Source organism: Myotis davidii, unplaced genomic scaffold (genome assembly GCF_000327345.1).
Source record: "Myotis davidii unplaced genomic scaffold, ASM32734v1 scaffold123, whole genome shotgun sequence".
Taxonomy (NCBI): domain Eukaryota; kingdom Metazoa; phylum Chordata; class Mammalia; order Chiroptera; family Vespertilionidae; genus Myotis; species Myotis davidii.
The window spans coordinates 807784-821314 of NW_006295391.1; positions in this window are offsets into that span (position 1 = coordinate 807784).

The window sequence follows — 13531 nt, forward strand, 5'->3', positions numbered from 1 at the left end:
TATTATTGACATCTTCCTGTTTTTACAAATATTCATGGGATTATATCACAGTTGATGAACAATAATTAATGACTGAAGTGTATTTCTAAATATATATAATACATATCATCTATATATTTCTTATTAAAGCTACACTAATTGGAAAGTTTCGTAATAAAGAAGCATTCAAAAAATGACTGCTGAAAAATTAACAAAAGATCATTACTATAGTTTTATGCTTCACCTCCACCCAAGAATGATACTTGCAATTTTATATATTAGTTATTATCCCTAAAAAGTTTCTCTATAAGAGTAAAATAGGAAGATTTAATAAACAGAGTCATTCTTCAGAAAATTGCTCATTCACACAAAATTCACAATTGACTGCTCGGGCAATTTACAAAAACTTCCCATGTCATTTTGTTTTTTTGTTTGAAAATACATTTTTGTGAATGAAGTATTGAAGCAACAATCTGGTTAATTCAAGAACTCATAATTTTAACTCAGTTTCAAGGGAGGATGCTATTGAAACTTGAATTATTTAGAGCAATGTCTAAGGGTTTCATTTCACTTTGAGAGAATAGACAAATTGTAAGACTGCATATGCTCCTAACTTAATGTGGGGTGTTGTTGTTGTTTTTTGCCTATGCACTGCTGTAACAACAAATATGATGGCTTGCAGTAAAACTCACAAATCTTTGCTGCCAAGCTTAATTTGAAAACGCTTCTAAATAAAGACTGTAATCAATATGCTTGCCAAAATTTCAGAGGACAATAATTTTTCTACTTATTATTGACCATTAATTTTAAAATAAACCCTCTAAGTGGCTATTAAATGATATGATCATCTGAGAGGGAATTTCCCCTCCCCCTAAAAAAGATAATGCCTATTACAACCTAATTCATAATTTAGTCATTTGCTTACATTTTAGAACCCCATTAGCTTCCCCCAAAGAATAGTATTTACCCTGTAAACAAAATAAATAATCTGCAATAACGTCAACATTAACATTTTTAATTAAAAAAAGAGAAGAATATGTTTTTATCAGAGATAGCATCATCTTCCTGTGTACCTGACTCTAATCGCAAGGAAGAAGAAACATAGCCCATACACTCCAAAGGATTTGTTATTGAAAATACAAATACAGTTTTGTTGAGGCAGACCAGAGTGAGCAGGTTTACCAACATTTCTGTCAACTTTGGAGTCTGTTTGAAATACTAGTGTTTCTTGACTGAAACCTTAAAACAGGAGCGAACTAGAAAATATTTACCATCATTTGCTGTACCTTCTAGTTCTTCTCTTTTTTGCATCCAAGAGAATTTAAAGTAAAGTGCTTTGTAAATAGAGAGCCTGGAGTGGAGGAGGTGTTCACATGAAGCCTTAAGAAGTAGTCCAGCCTAGCCGGTGTGGCTCAGTAGTTGAGCATGGTGTTATGAACCAGGAGGTCATGGTTTGATTCCCGGGCAGGGCACCTGCCCAAGTTAGGGCACATGCCCAGGTTGTGGGCTCGATCCCCAGTGTGGGGCATGCAGGAGGCAGCCAACCAACGATTCTCTCTCATCATTGATGTTTCTAACTCTTTCTCCCTCTCCCTTCTTCTCTGAAATCAATAAAAATATACTTTAAAAAAAAAGTAGTCCAATTTAAAACTCCTGTAGCGCCTTTGTTTTTGTAACTTAATGATTTTGTAAATAAGGTCTTTTAATTATTATACATATGGTCAATTCATCCAGTTTACTGTAAATAACAGAATTTATTTTAGACGCCACAAACTTTTAAACACACTTTGTTAGCACATTAGAAGATAAAAGTTGAGATAAACAGAGCATAGCACAGTAGCATATACTCCTTGGTTTCATAGTAAATGTTGCAGGTTTATTCGTTAGGAGCAGGGCCCTAGAGCTGTGCTGTTTTCCAGTTGCCTCACCAATTACTTCCAAGGGGAATTCATCACCCTAGCAACTTAAGCAAAGGTTGATTCTTTAGTGTCTGTTTTAGATTTACTCCCCCCCCCCCCCCCCCGCCTTTGACCAAGGGGCCAACAATGATTGTATATACTTAGCATCAATGCTGACCAAACTCTCTATTCCTAATAGATAATCTGTGGTCTGAATCCCTCCCATATCTCCGTATTCTATGTGCTGTGATGCTTACTTGAATGTATGCATGAGTTAACACTGCCAATTCAAGCAAAATAGGTATTTGGCTCAGTATATTTCTTTTATCAAACTTTTTTTCTGGAATTACAGAGCAATATAATTTCAATTTTGAACTAAGGTTTTTTTTATTTTTAATAAAGCATCCACAGTCATGTTTTGTATTTAAAAATAGTTACTTCAGAAGACAAACAAAAACATGTTTTTAAGTATAACTGATCTTTTTTTATAAGCATACAAAACAGGCTTTTTTGACTTATTCCAGCCAGCCGAGGAATCATTCCACACCCTCTGCTTTCACAGATAAAAAAACTAAAGAAAATTTAAGTGACAAAACTGTAAGATTATTAACACGTCTACAAGTAGTCATTTTATGTGTCTACCCTCCAAAGGGGTTTTGTGTTTGTCTTTATTTACGACTTTGATTAAGCTTAAAAAAAATCTTCATGAAGGAGAACCCCTTGGGTTACACAAATCATGTTAATGCATTAGATCTGGCCACTTGGAATTCATGTGGGTTCACTGGAAACAACGAACATAGAAGCCAATGCAAGGTAAGATTATAGAATGTTGTTTTCAACATCTGTGACAGCAGTTTGTCATAATTGGGATCCTCAGCAAAACTGTGAAATAGACAGTATTTAACATGGGTCCCTCCACTTCTCTAACAGATTCGTTTTTTCCCCTTTGATGTCACCATTTTCTATCCTGTGTCATTTCTTTATTAACCCTTTGCTGGCATAGACATAATTTATACCAGTACAGCACACATACACACCTCACAATGTATTTGCACTTTCAGAGGAGAAGATTGGTTTGGGGCATGGTGGGGGGTTGAGTTGGTTGTGTTGTTTTGGTCACAGGTACTGCTACCTTCCCTTCTCCCCCCAACTCAAGTGGCACCTGCCCTCCTCCCCAAAGTGTTCCTATGAGTGATAATGAGCATTGATACAATGAATTTATTGCCTGAATTATTAACTAGAACTCTATTGAAGAAAATTCATGACACTAGCTTCAGCAAGATTCTGAAGTGCCTTTCTAGCCTATATAATAAAGGGGTAGTATGCAAATCGACTAAATGGCACAATGACTGTTCGCTATGACACGCACTGACCACCAGGGCAGATGCTCAATGCAGAAGCTGCCCCCTGGTGGTCAGTGCACTCCCATAGGGGGAACACCGCTGAGCCACAAGCCAGGCTGACAGCTGGCGAGTGCAGCAGTGGTGGCAGGAGCCTCTCCCACCTCCACAGCAGCACTAAGGATGTCTGACTGCCCCCAAGGATGTCGGACATCCCCCAAGGGCTCCTGGACTGCTAAAGGGTGCAGGCCGGGCACAAATGTCGTGCAATGAGCCTCTAGTATATTTATAAGCAAATAGTGCCTAGTATAAGTGTAATATTGAGCTTCTAACACTTAAAAATTATAATACTTATGGTATAATATTGCAGAATATTTGATTAGCTTGAAATTTTTATTCCTCAGCTATACCAGCCAACAGTTTGCATTAAACATTTACTGCAAAAAACACAATATGTTCTTCCTAGATTTTGTTTATGGTTTATAAACATCCTTCCTAAAAATATGTGTTTGAATAAAATTTTTCAGCATATGAATGTTTTGACTATAAAACATTTTTAAAGTAAAGAATAAGAAAAGGTTAAAACAGAACTTGTTGATTTAAAAATCCTGAATCTCTAGTAGTACCACTTCCAACCTAGGAAACATTACGATGTGATGCATCATGTAGTCAAAACATCTGGCAGTCTGCTTTTTTACACTTTTCATTGAGACCGCATGTTGCCAGCATGGGCATACACGAGAGCTGTTTAAAGGTTTTATATTCTAGAATTAACTTCTTGATAACTTTTATGGAATTACCAGTGTGCATTTCTTGCAGTAATTGTGAAGGCAAACCTTAGCCTAATGTTTCCTTATTAAAAGACCCAAGTCTGATGAAATGTTTTGAGACATCTAAACATGATGTAATTTCAAATACACTGGTAGAGAAAATGGGGTTGCCAAGTTTCTGAAACATGCATCACCTTTTCATAATTCAAATTTATATGAGGAAAAGTCATCTTGAACTGTCGCATGTAACTCAGGGATCAGAGAACAGAGTGCTATGAGTGGGGGATTACATTTTTTTCAGGACCCTTCCCTTTATCTCCAACTCGCCCAATTCCACTATTCTTCACCTGTGCCATTCCCTTTAGCAGGAGTACCAAATGGGAGACTTCTTTCCCCGGGCTGTTAAGAAAGCTTTTTATAGCTTATAAATTATTATGTTATATAGAATATAACAGAAAGATAGTGAATAACCTGTTGGTTAAATATCAAAACCATTGCTGGTTGTTCAGCTCAGCATATAATATAACACACTGCCAATAAAATCATTACATTGCCCCATAAAATCATTTTTACTGAACCTTACTTGTAAATATATACTAGTTCTTCTGTGAAAACCCCATTATATAAATGATCATTGTTATTCTCCATGTGAGATTTTACTAAATCGATCATCCTTACATATTTATTTTTAGACAATCACTGTTAGAAATTTCACAGATGAAAACTAATGAGCTCATTTAGATAGGAAGAGGCTGCTTATGCACCATTTCATTGACAAGAAGCACATAGAACCCTGCCAGCTGCTCTGCGATGGGGCGAAACTGAGCAAGGGGGAGAGTTTGCATGGCAGGTGCACGTACAACTCCGCAAAGCCCCTGCTCATGCATAGAGACTTCAGAAACACCAGACCAACCCCGCAAGTGGGACTTGGTGTGGAGAAAACTTTTTCATCCCAAACAGAACGCCATATGGTGACCTATGAATCATGGAGATTCTAAGGGAGGATTGTGATGCCTAAATCTACCTAGGGAGCTACCACATTCCCACTCCTACAAACCCTCTTTAAAAGTTTGTGGTTTTTAAAGCAACTGGTATGGTGGAGGAATTCAGAACCATTTCCTATGAGTAATGATTGAAGGAATTGGGGATGTTTAACTTGGAAAGTAAAGACTCAAGGACACCATGATGACGCTACATAAATATCTGAGGAGTTATTACACAGGAAGGGGATAGAATTGTTCAGTGTAGCCTTGAGGGATAAAACTGGTACTAAATCAGTGTGAGGTAACGCGTTTCCTCAAGACCGTGACAATAAGAAGACCCTGGGTCCAGCACCCACTTCCCACTGTGGTGAGTTGCTTACTTGGAGATGAAAGTTACCTAGAGTGAAGAAGGGAGCCCATGGCTGAGCAGGGCAGAGCCGAGTGTCCCTGCACACACACAGGCCTCTGTTCCAAGACCATATATGAAGCCCAGTGGAAGGTAGTACCATGGATGGCATGTGTGTTTGTGTGTACATGGCTGTGCATCCTACCAAAAGAGGCTGTAGTCAAGTGAAATAATGACCTGAAATAAGCAAAATGCAACATGTCCTTGGGGGGATATTTCCCAGGTACCTGAAAGTATATGGCTGCACATCAGACAGAGGTGTGCCGGTACCATCACACAGAGTGATCAAAATAGTAAAAAGTCAGAAAATATGGAACCTCTTTGAGGAAATGGGAAAGAAGAAAACATTTAAACATGATGAGAAGATGGGACTGCTAGAGCAGCAAAATACCTTTTTAGTTCCTTTCACATGGGTGTTCACTGTGACATGCTTCTACTGGGTGGTATCCTTTGATCATGTAGTGACGTGCCATCTGATTGGGCAGGTGATTATGTGCACGTGAACCACCTAGAGGCTTGTTGGGAATGCAGAATCTCACGTCCCAACCCCAACCCACCAAATCAGAAGCTGAGGAGTTCAGGATATCCAGTGATTTGTATGCACATTAACATTTGAGAAGCACTGGCGTGAAAATGTCTACGTAGAGGACAGGGTCAGATCTATTGCACTGAGAACTTAGCAAAAGCCTTGATTTGGGGGTAGCTTTCTGCTATCACAGAGGCATGTGAGTCCCTGTCAGAGGAGGTGGCAAGAGCAGCTATCACAACATGTTTGAATAAAATGTCTTCCTTATATTGACACCATAACCTCCACTCAATTGCGTGTAGTTTTTTCATTTGGAAAAAGGCACAACAGAGCTATTATGTTCCACCTGAATAAAACAAACCTTCAAATATTTAGAGAACTTTCATGTCCTCATCCCATTAAATCTTTTCTTCTCTATGATAAACACTGTAGTTCAGGCAACCGTTTCTCATAATGACATTTCTGATGTTTTACTGGCTCCATAAAATGTATCGCCTCTCTGAACAAGACACATTGCTCATGATGTGTCTTCCTGACCAATGTCAAGCACTTTGAGATTCTTTCTCTCTTGGGACAGACATCTACTCAGACAGCCTAAGATTACTTTAACATATTTAGACTAAATTTTTCTCTAAATTGTTCTGATGTTTCTATTTTCCAAATAACTTGGGAATTATCTCACAGGTGTTAGGTCTTTATACCAGAATAATCTTGGATCCAAATGTGCTCATTAGGAAAAAGGCAAATGTGCTCATTACAATGTTCTGCTTTAACAGTTCCTTTTGTCTCTAACAATTGCACTAGTATTCAATCTTGAGGTCATTGAATCCTGAGTTTGAAGGACTCTTGAAAATGTTTTGTTCAAGTATCTCATTTCACAGATGAGAAAACTGAGGTTCATGATAGTAAGAGACTTGCTCAAGAAGTCTCCCATAGGTTAGTTAGCAGAGCTAGGATGGGAATGAAAGTTGCCTTACCCCAGTGTGCTACGTACGTACATTACACTGTTATTCTTTCTTTTGATGTTTATTACAGTAGAATACTAAGTGAAAGTGAACATTATAATAAACTGCAAGATGTTTCCAAATGTCCGGGGTTTGGCAGTTAGTCATAAAAATTGTTATTTTTCTGCTTTTCAGTATTAGAATGACGATTTAATATTTCATGTATTTAGTTTTGGTAGTCGTATGGCTAACAGTGGAAGAAAGTCTAATCTGTAAGTGTTTTAAAAGTTAAGTGAGGCCCCATGAAAAGTTGGATCATTCCTTTTCCTGAAGGTGTTCCCCACTGTCTCTCCTGGGACTGACTAGATTGACCATTTGAGTGAACTGTTTGATACATCCTTGGAACCAGCTACCTAAAAATACAAGTAAATCAATCAGGGGATCTTAGCTGTAATTCACTTAAATAAAAAAGATTATTCATTAAAAGTGTAGTTAGACAATTAATAAGCATAGAAGGAATGATGAAGATAGAAGAGTTACCATTTTGAAATCATAGTAAAAATTGATTCAAGTGAGAATAATCAATGAATGCTAAATCTGAGGAAGGGGCATTTTGAGGAGAAATAGGATATTTATATAACATCAAAATATCACACATACTAGTATAAATTACAAAAGAAAAAATAGTAACTATTCAGTGGGGACATTGGACAACACCCTATCACCAATAAGGTGACCATCTGGGCGTCCATCTCTGGGTGTGGTGCCCTGAGAAGGACACAGCATCACTCGTGTCATATGCTGCCAAGAATGCACAACCTGAATCTAATCATGAGAACAGCTCAGAGAAACCCAAAAAGAGGGTTACTCTAGAAAATTGGCAGATTCTGTTTCTCAAGAATATCAGTGTCATGTTAAACAAGAAAGAACTGAGATGTTTACAAATTAAAAGACTAAAGAGACATGACAGCTAAATGCAGTACCTGATCCTGGACTGGATTTCAGAATAGGAAAGAAAATTGTTATGAAACACACCTTTGGCACAATTGGAACTTAAATGTGGATTGGAGGTTAGATTAGCATTAGTGTATTTCCTGAATGTAATAACTAGCTGTGGCTACATAAGAGGATATGCTTGTTCATTGGAAATGCAGCATGAAGAGGGTAAGGGGCATAGTGTGCGTATCCTACTTTCAAGTGATTTGGAATAGTGAAGATAATCATACAGCCCTGGCTGGTGTGGTTCTGTGGTTAGAGCATCGACCAGTGTATCGAAGGGTCCCAGGTTTAATTGCTAGTCAAGGGCATGCACCTGGGTTGCAGGATTGATCCCCAGTCCCAGTCAGAGCACGTGTGGGAGGCAACCAATCCATCTCTCTCTCTTTCTCTCTCTCTCCCTCTCTCTCTCTCTCCTTCCCTACCATTTTTCTCTAAAAATCAATGGAAAAAATATCCTTGGGTGAGGATTAACCAAAAAAAGAGAAAATAATAATATGTAGAAAAATGTTAAAATGCAAATATCTGGGGAAAGGGTATGATGGGAGTTCATTGTACTATTCTTGCTTGCAATTTTTTAATAGGCTTGAGATTATTTTAAAATAAAAAAGTATTTTAGTGTTTACAAAAAGTACATTGGAGCACTCCCAGACTAATAGAACTAGGCTTGAGACGGAGGGACCAGGCAATATGCAAGGGCACAGCCCCAGTCAAACTCCAAACCAGACTGGTACAGACCCCACTGCTGCCCTCACAGGACAAGGAGCGTCGGAGCTTGCAACCCTGACACCCCCGATCGGGCACTGGTTCAGCCGATGGGCACGGGGGCTGCCCATGGAAACCCCATGCTGGAGTTTCAGCTGCTGCCCCCACTGTCAGGATGAATAATTTACCACAACCGCTTCTTTGTGCCCCCAAAACCGAATTCAAAGTGGGGGCAGGCGTGGCCTTTGGTGGAGCCAAGGTATATATCCATGCCTTATCTGAGAGATAGTCTAGGAAAGTAAAATAAATACCTCTCTGTCTTGACTAAAGTCCAGTCTGCCTTGAGAGAAAGGAGTTAAAAGAAAATAATTATCTATAAGCCCTCTGCTTATTTGTTGCTACCTGCCATTACAGCAGGCCTGCAGGAGAATAGTGGAAAGCTGGAGGATATTGGTTTGTTTAATCATGAAGCAAAGAAGAGCAGGATGATCCCTCCATCATTCATCAATGCCCATCTCCTGTTCACTCCAGTTCTCTTTGAGAAACTGGAAAGAGCCCTGTGAAGAACTTAGTAATTAATCAAGGAATTAAAATACATATAATGAACTTTAGTGATAAGACCTTTTGTCCTTCCAAATGCAGGAATTTACTGTAGAAAACTGGACACATTGGTGTTTCATATTCATCCAAAGGATGATTATAATCAAGATGCCCTGTGCATTTGAGCCATTAATATTGATATGCACCTATTACAGATGATTTATGTAAGACACAAAGAGCTTGGGGCAAGATTAAATGAGAATAGAATCTTGGAGATATAAAAGTCTTCAGAGTTCACATAGCACAACTTTGTCATTTCACATATGAGGAAATGGAGGGCAAGATCTTAATGGAATTAATTCTGGAATTAATTGCTTCTCCCCAAAATGAAAACAAACAAACAAAAGTATGCTGAAAGGCTTTCAATGGTGTGTTTCATACAAGGCTTAATAACTCCTCAGATTTGAAGAAGCAACAAAAACATAGTGATTAACAACTTGAGTTCCAGGGTCAGGCAGCCCCAAGTTCAAATCCTGGCTTTACTGAGTATTATTACTGTGTGACCTGCTCTAATGCATTATCCTCTCTAAACCTCACTTTCCTCATCTGCTACATGGGGATAATAAATGTACTGGTACCTTGCTATGACTTTGTAAGCATTAGCTCTTGTGTTTTTATGGAGCTGGCAACGTGTTTCAGGCACACTGTGTGTAGACGGAGTTCAGCTATAGCAATCCCTACCTACTTGGTTGTTTACAGAGGAAACAGATGCTTGATTTTCTTGTTCTCTCAGTTTCCTTTTTTTCATTTTTTCCATCCCCAAACTCCTGCCTTCCATTTACTGAATATTTACTGATCTTTTAATATTCAACTCAGATGTTGTCTCCTCAGTGAGTGCTGCTCTGTGCCCACCAGCACTCTTCCACCCTCCCCCACACACAGAGCAGAATTAAGGATGTCTTCTGTAATGCCACCTTAGCACCTTATATGCATCACTAATACCATCATTGACCTATAGGTTTAATTACTTATTTTTGTCAGTCTCCCCAACTATTGTAAGCTCATCTGTGGTAGTGACTATATTCAATACATTCTTGTATCTCTGGAGACTAGTAATGCTAAGTACATACTGTTAATGTAGTATTTATTGAATGAGTGAATTGGTGAATGAATGGATGAAAGAAAGGATGAAGGAATGAATGGATGAAGTACTTAGAAGAGTCCCTTACTATACTGAATAAGAACTCCAAAGTGGAATGTTCTCTCTGATTCTGACACACACAGCCCCAGAATCTGGTCTATTCCCATGAATTTAGGAGCGAATGCATATCAAGTGAAGTTTCCATGCACTTGAAAGGGAATCAATTGCAGGGAAACCTTATAAACCCTATAATTAGATTGCCACTGTAATTAACCAACACCCTGCTGTCAGAGCAGTCTACGCAGTCTAATGGGTTCAATCCTCTAAAGCCTGAGGACAGTCTGGGGCTGCTGATTTAAAAATATAATAGATTCTCCTAATGGTTTCTAACTATATCTCTAACTGGCCAAGGTCATTTGGAATTAGAGTCCCTGACTCTCAGAGTCTAGACACCTCCTCATGAACTCAGCTAGTTGTCAACAGTGATTTTGATTATAGCGCTAACACACACACTCTGGAGACCACTGAGACACAGAACGTCACACTCAGAACTGCCCTAGGAGGCCATCAGATGCTTATACCCAGTTGTAAGGGTTGCTTACACCTCTAGCCCTAACTTCCCCAATTACACACACACACACACACACACACACACACACACACACACACACACACAGACTTTTCCAGGGATCCAAGGAAGGAGCTGCACTCACAAAGGTCATCCAGGAGACATATCCATCTTGTGAGCCCATCTAAATATAGAGATTGTATTATTATGTCTCCCACAGTTACTCTGATAGGAGAACCTGGGATATGAAGGCGTATTTCTTCCCATTCAGATACAATGTAAAAAGATTCCAAAATCACACCACAGCTCCCGCTAACAAGAGAGAGGAAGTAATTGTGCCAGTGATATGTGCCACCTGTGGGCAAGTCATCAAAAGGGGTCCTCTCTGGGGGAAGAGGAGGGGTCAAATACAAAGTCTCTCCTTTTCCCTGGAGAATACAGTCCCATACACAGACACAATGTGGAGTTAGAGGGTTGTATTTCAGACATGACTGTTGTCCCCTGCTCCAGGCATCCTTGTACAACCATATGTATGTCTCTGAAGGGGCCTCCTCTACCAACAGTCGTGTGTGTGTGTGTGTGTGTGTGTGTGTGTGTGTGTGTGTATGTGTGAAGGTGTATGATGAAAGGTAAAGAAATGAGCTCTATTTTAACAAAGATAATCAAACAGATGGGATGTGAGCTTGTTAATGCTTTATGGAAGAGGATTACTGGCTTTCCTTCCAGCTCTAGGATTCTATTATTATCAGGCCCTTAATTAGTGATACAATGTACATCTCTGATTGCTTGGTCAAGGCAGACTTCCCCAGTTTACCAGTACCATATAATGGAAAATAAATTTAAAAGCTTTGCTAACATACAGATACTTATTTCTTATGAAGCCAAAGATCAACATCTCGTAATTCTTCAAAAAATATGCTGCTTGAACCCTAGCCAGTTTTCTCAGTGGTTAGAACATCAGCCCAGGGACTGAAGGGTTTTGTATTTGATTACCAGCCAAGGACATGTATCTTGGTTGCAAGTTCATCCGGCCCCTGTTGGGCATGTGCAGGAGGCAACCAATCGATGTGTCTCATGTCGATGTTTCTCTCTCTCCCCCCACCTCTGCTTACTACCTTCCTCTCTCTCTAAAAAAAAATCAATGGAGCTCTTGGTGGTTTGGCTCAGTGGATAGAGCATCAGCCTGTGGACTGAAGGGTCCCAAGTTCGATTCTGGTCAAGGGCACATGCCCGGATGGTGGACTTGATCCCCAGTAGGGGGCGTGCAGGAGGCAGCCGATGGATGATTCTCGCTCATCATTGGTGTTTCTATCTCTCCCCTTCCTCCCTTCCTCTCTGAAATCAATAAAATAAAAATTGAAGTTTAAAATTTTTTTTAAAGAAATAAAAAAATAATGGAAAAAATATCCTCAGGTGAGAATTTAAAAAATAAAATAAAAAAGATATGTTGCTTGGGAGGATCCTGCTGCCCTTCTCTCCATTCTGCAAATAACGAAAGATAAGTTTCTACAAAGCTATCCCCAACATGGCAGAACTCTATGCGATAGAAAACTGATAACCTCTGTTATAATAGTCACTTTTTGTGAGATTAACTCATAAATGGTAATCTTTAGAGTGCTTCAGTGGGGTTTGGTAAAGGATAGGTACTTTTTCTCTTTGTCGTGCTGATAAAGAGAATGCGGCTCAAAGGTTTGACCCAAAGTTCCATATCAAATCAGTAGGGGACTGAGGACCAGAGTCTGGGCCTTCTGATTTTTATCCTATCACTTGAGTCTGCATAGAAAATTCAGTGCACATTTCCACATCACTACCTCAGCTGTTGCAAAATGACTCAACTAGGATGTTGCAAGTTTTCTGGAACATTGCATAACCTCGGACAGTGGAAATCTCTGATGCATCCTTCCTACCACTTATGCAAGGCAGATGCTAAATCCATACAGCTTTAGCAACCCTCTGAACTGAGTATCTATATATATTAACCTAACACCCCGAGAAAACCTTCGTGTGTGATGGTGCACTCTCCTAGTGTTCTCCTAGCAGAACAGCAATGAAGCATCCATCCTTCCATGCAGAAAGCCTCCCTATAATCAGAAATGCCCGGGAGGCCAGGAGACTAGTGAGACTGTGGGACTAACCCAAGCTCAGAAGCCCAGTAGAATCACTGTATTCCATGTGTCAAGGCAGAATCTTGGGCTGTTTGTATAAACTAAGCCAAAATATGCTCTCCCCAGATCTGCCACTTACCTAAATATTTTACTTTAGTGTTTTGTATTTCGTTTGCTATTATAAAAACTAGAGGCTTGGTACACGAATTTGTGCACAGGTGGGGTCCCTCGGCCTGGCTGGCAATCAGGGGCCTATCGGGGCAGGCCAGCAGGGAGGAGAGGGTAGGGGGGAGGGACTACAGGAGATTGGCTGGCCGCAGGAGGTTGGCTGTGGGAGCACACTGACCACTAGGGGGCAGCTCCTGCATTGAGCATCTGCCCCCTGATGGCCAGTAAGCATCATAGCTACTGGCCGGTCATCCGGACATCTGGTCATCTGGTCTTAACAGTCACTTAGGCTTTTATATATGTAGATATTCAAAAATAATGTGGTGAACTAAATGTCTTGTGTTTTACTTTGATGCTTTCACTTCTATTAAACCCATCTTTAAAATGCCTGACATTAGTATTGAAAAATTAGTCACTACTTATTTGGAAGACTTCTAATTTCTCCTGCTCTTAGAGATCCAT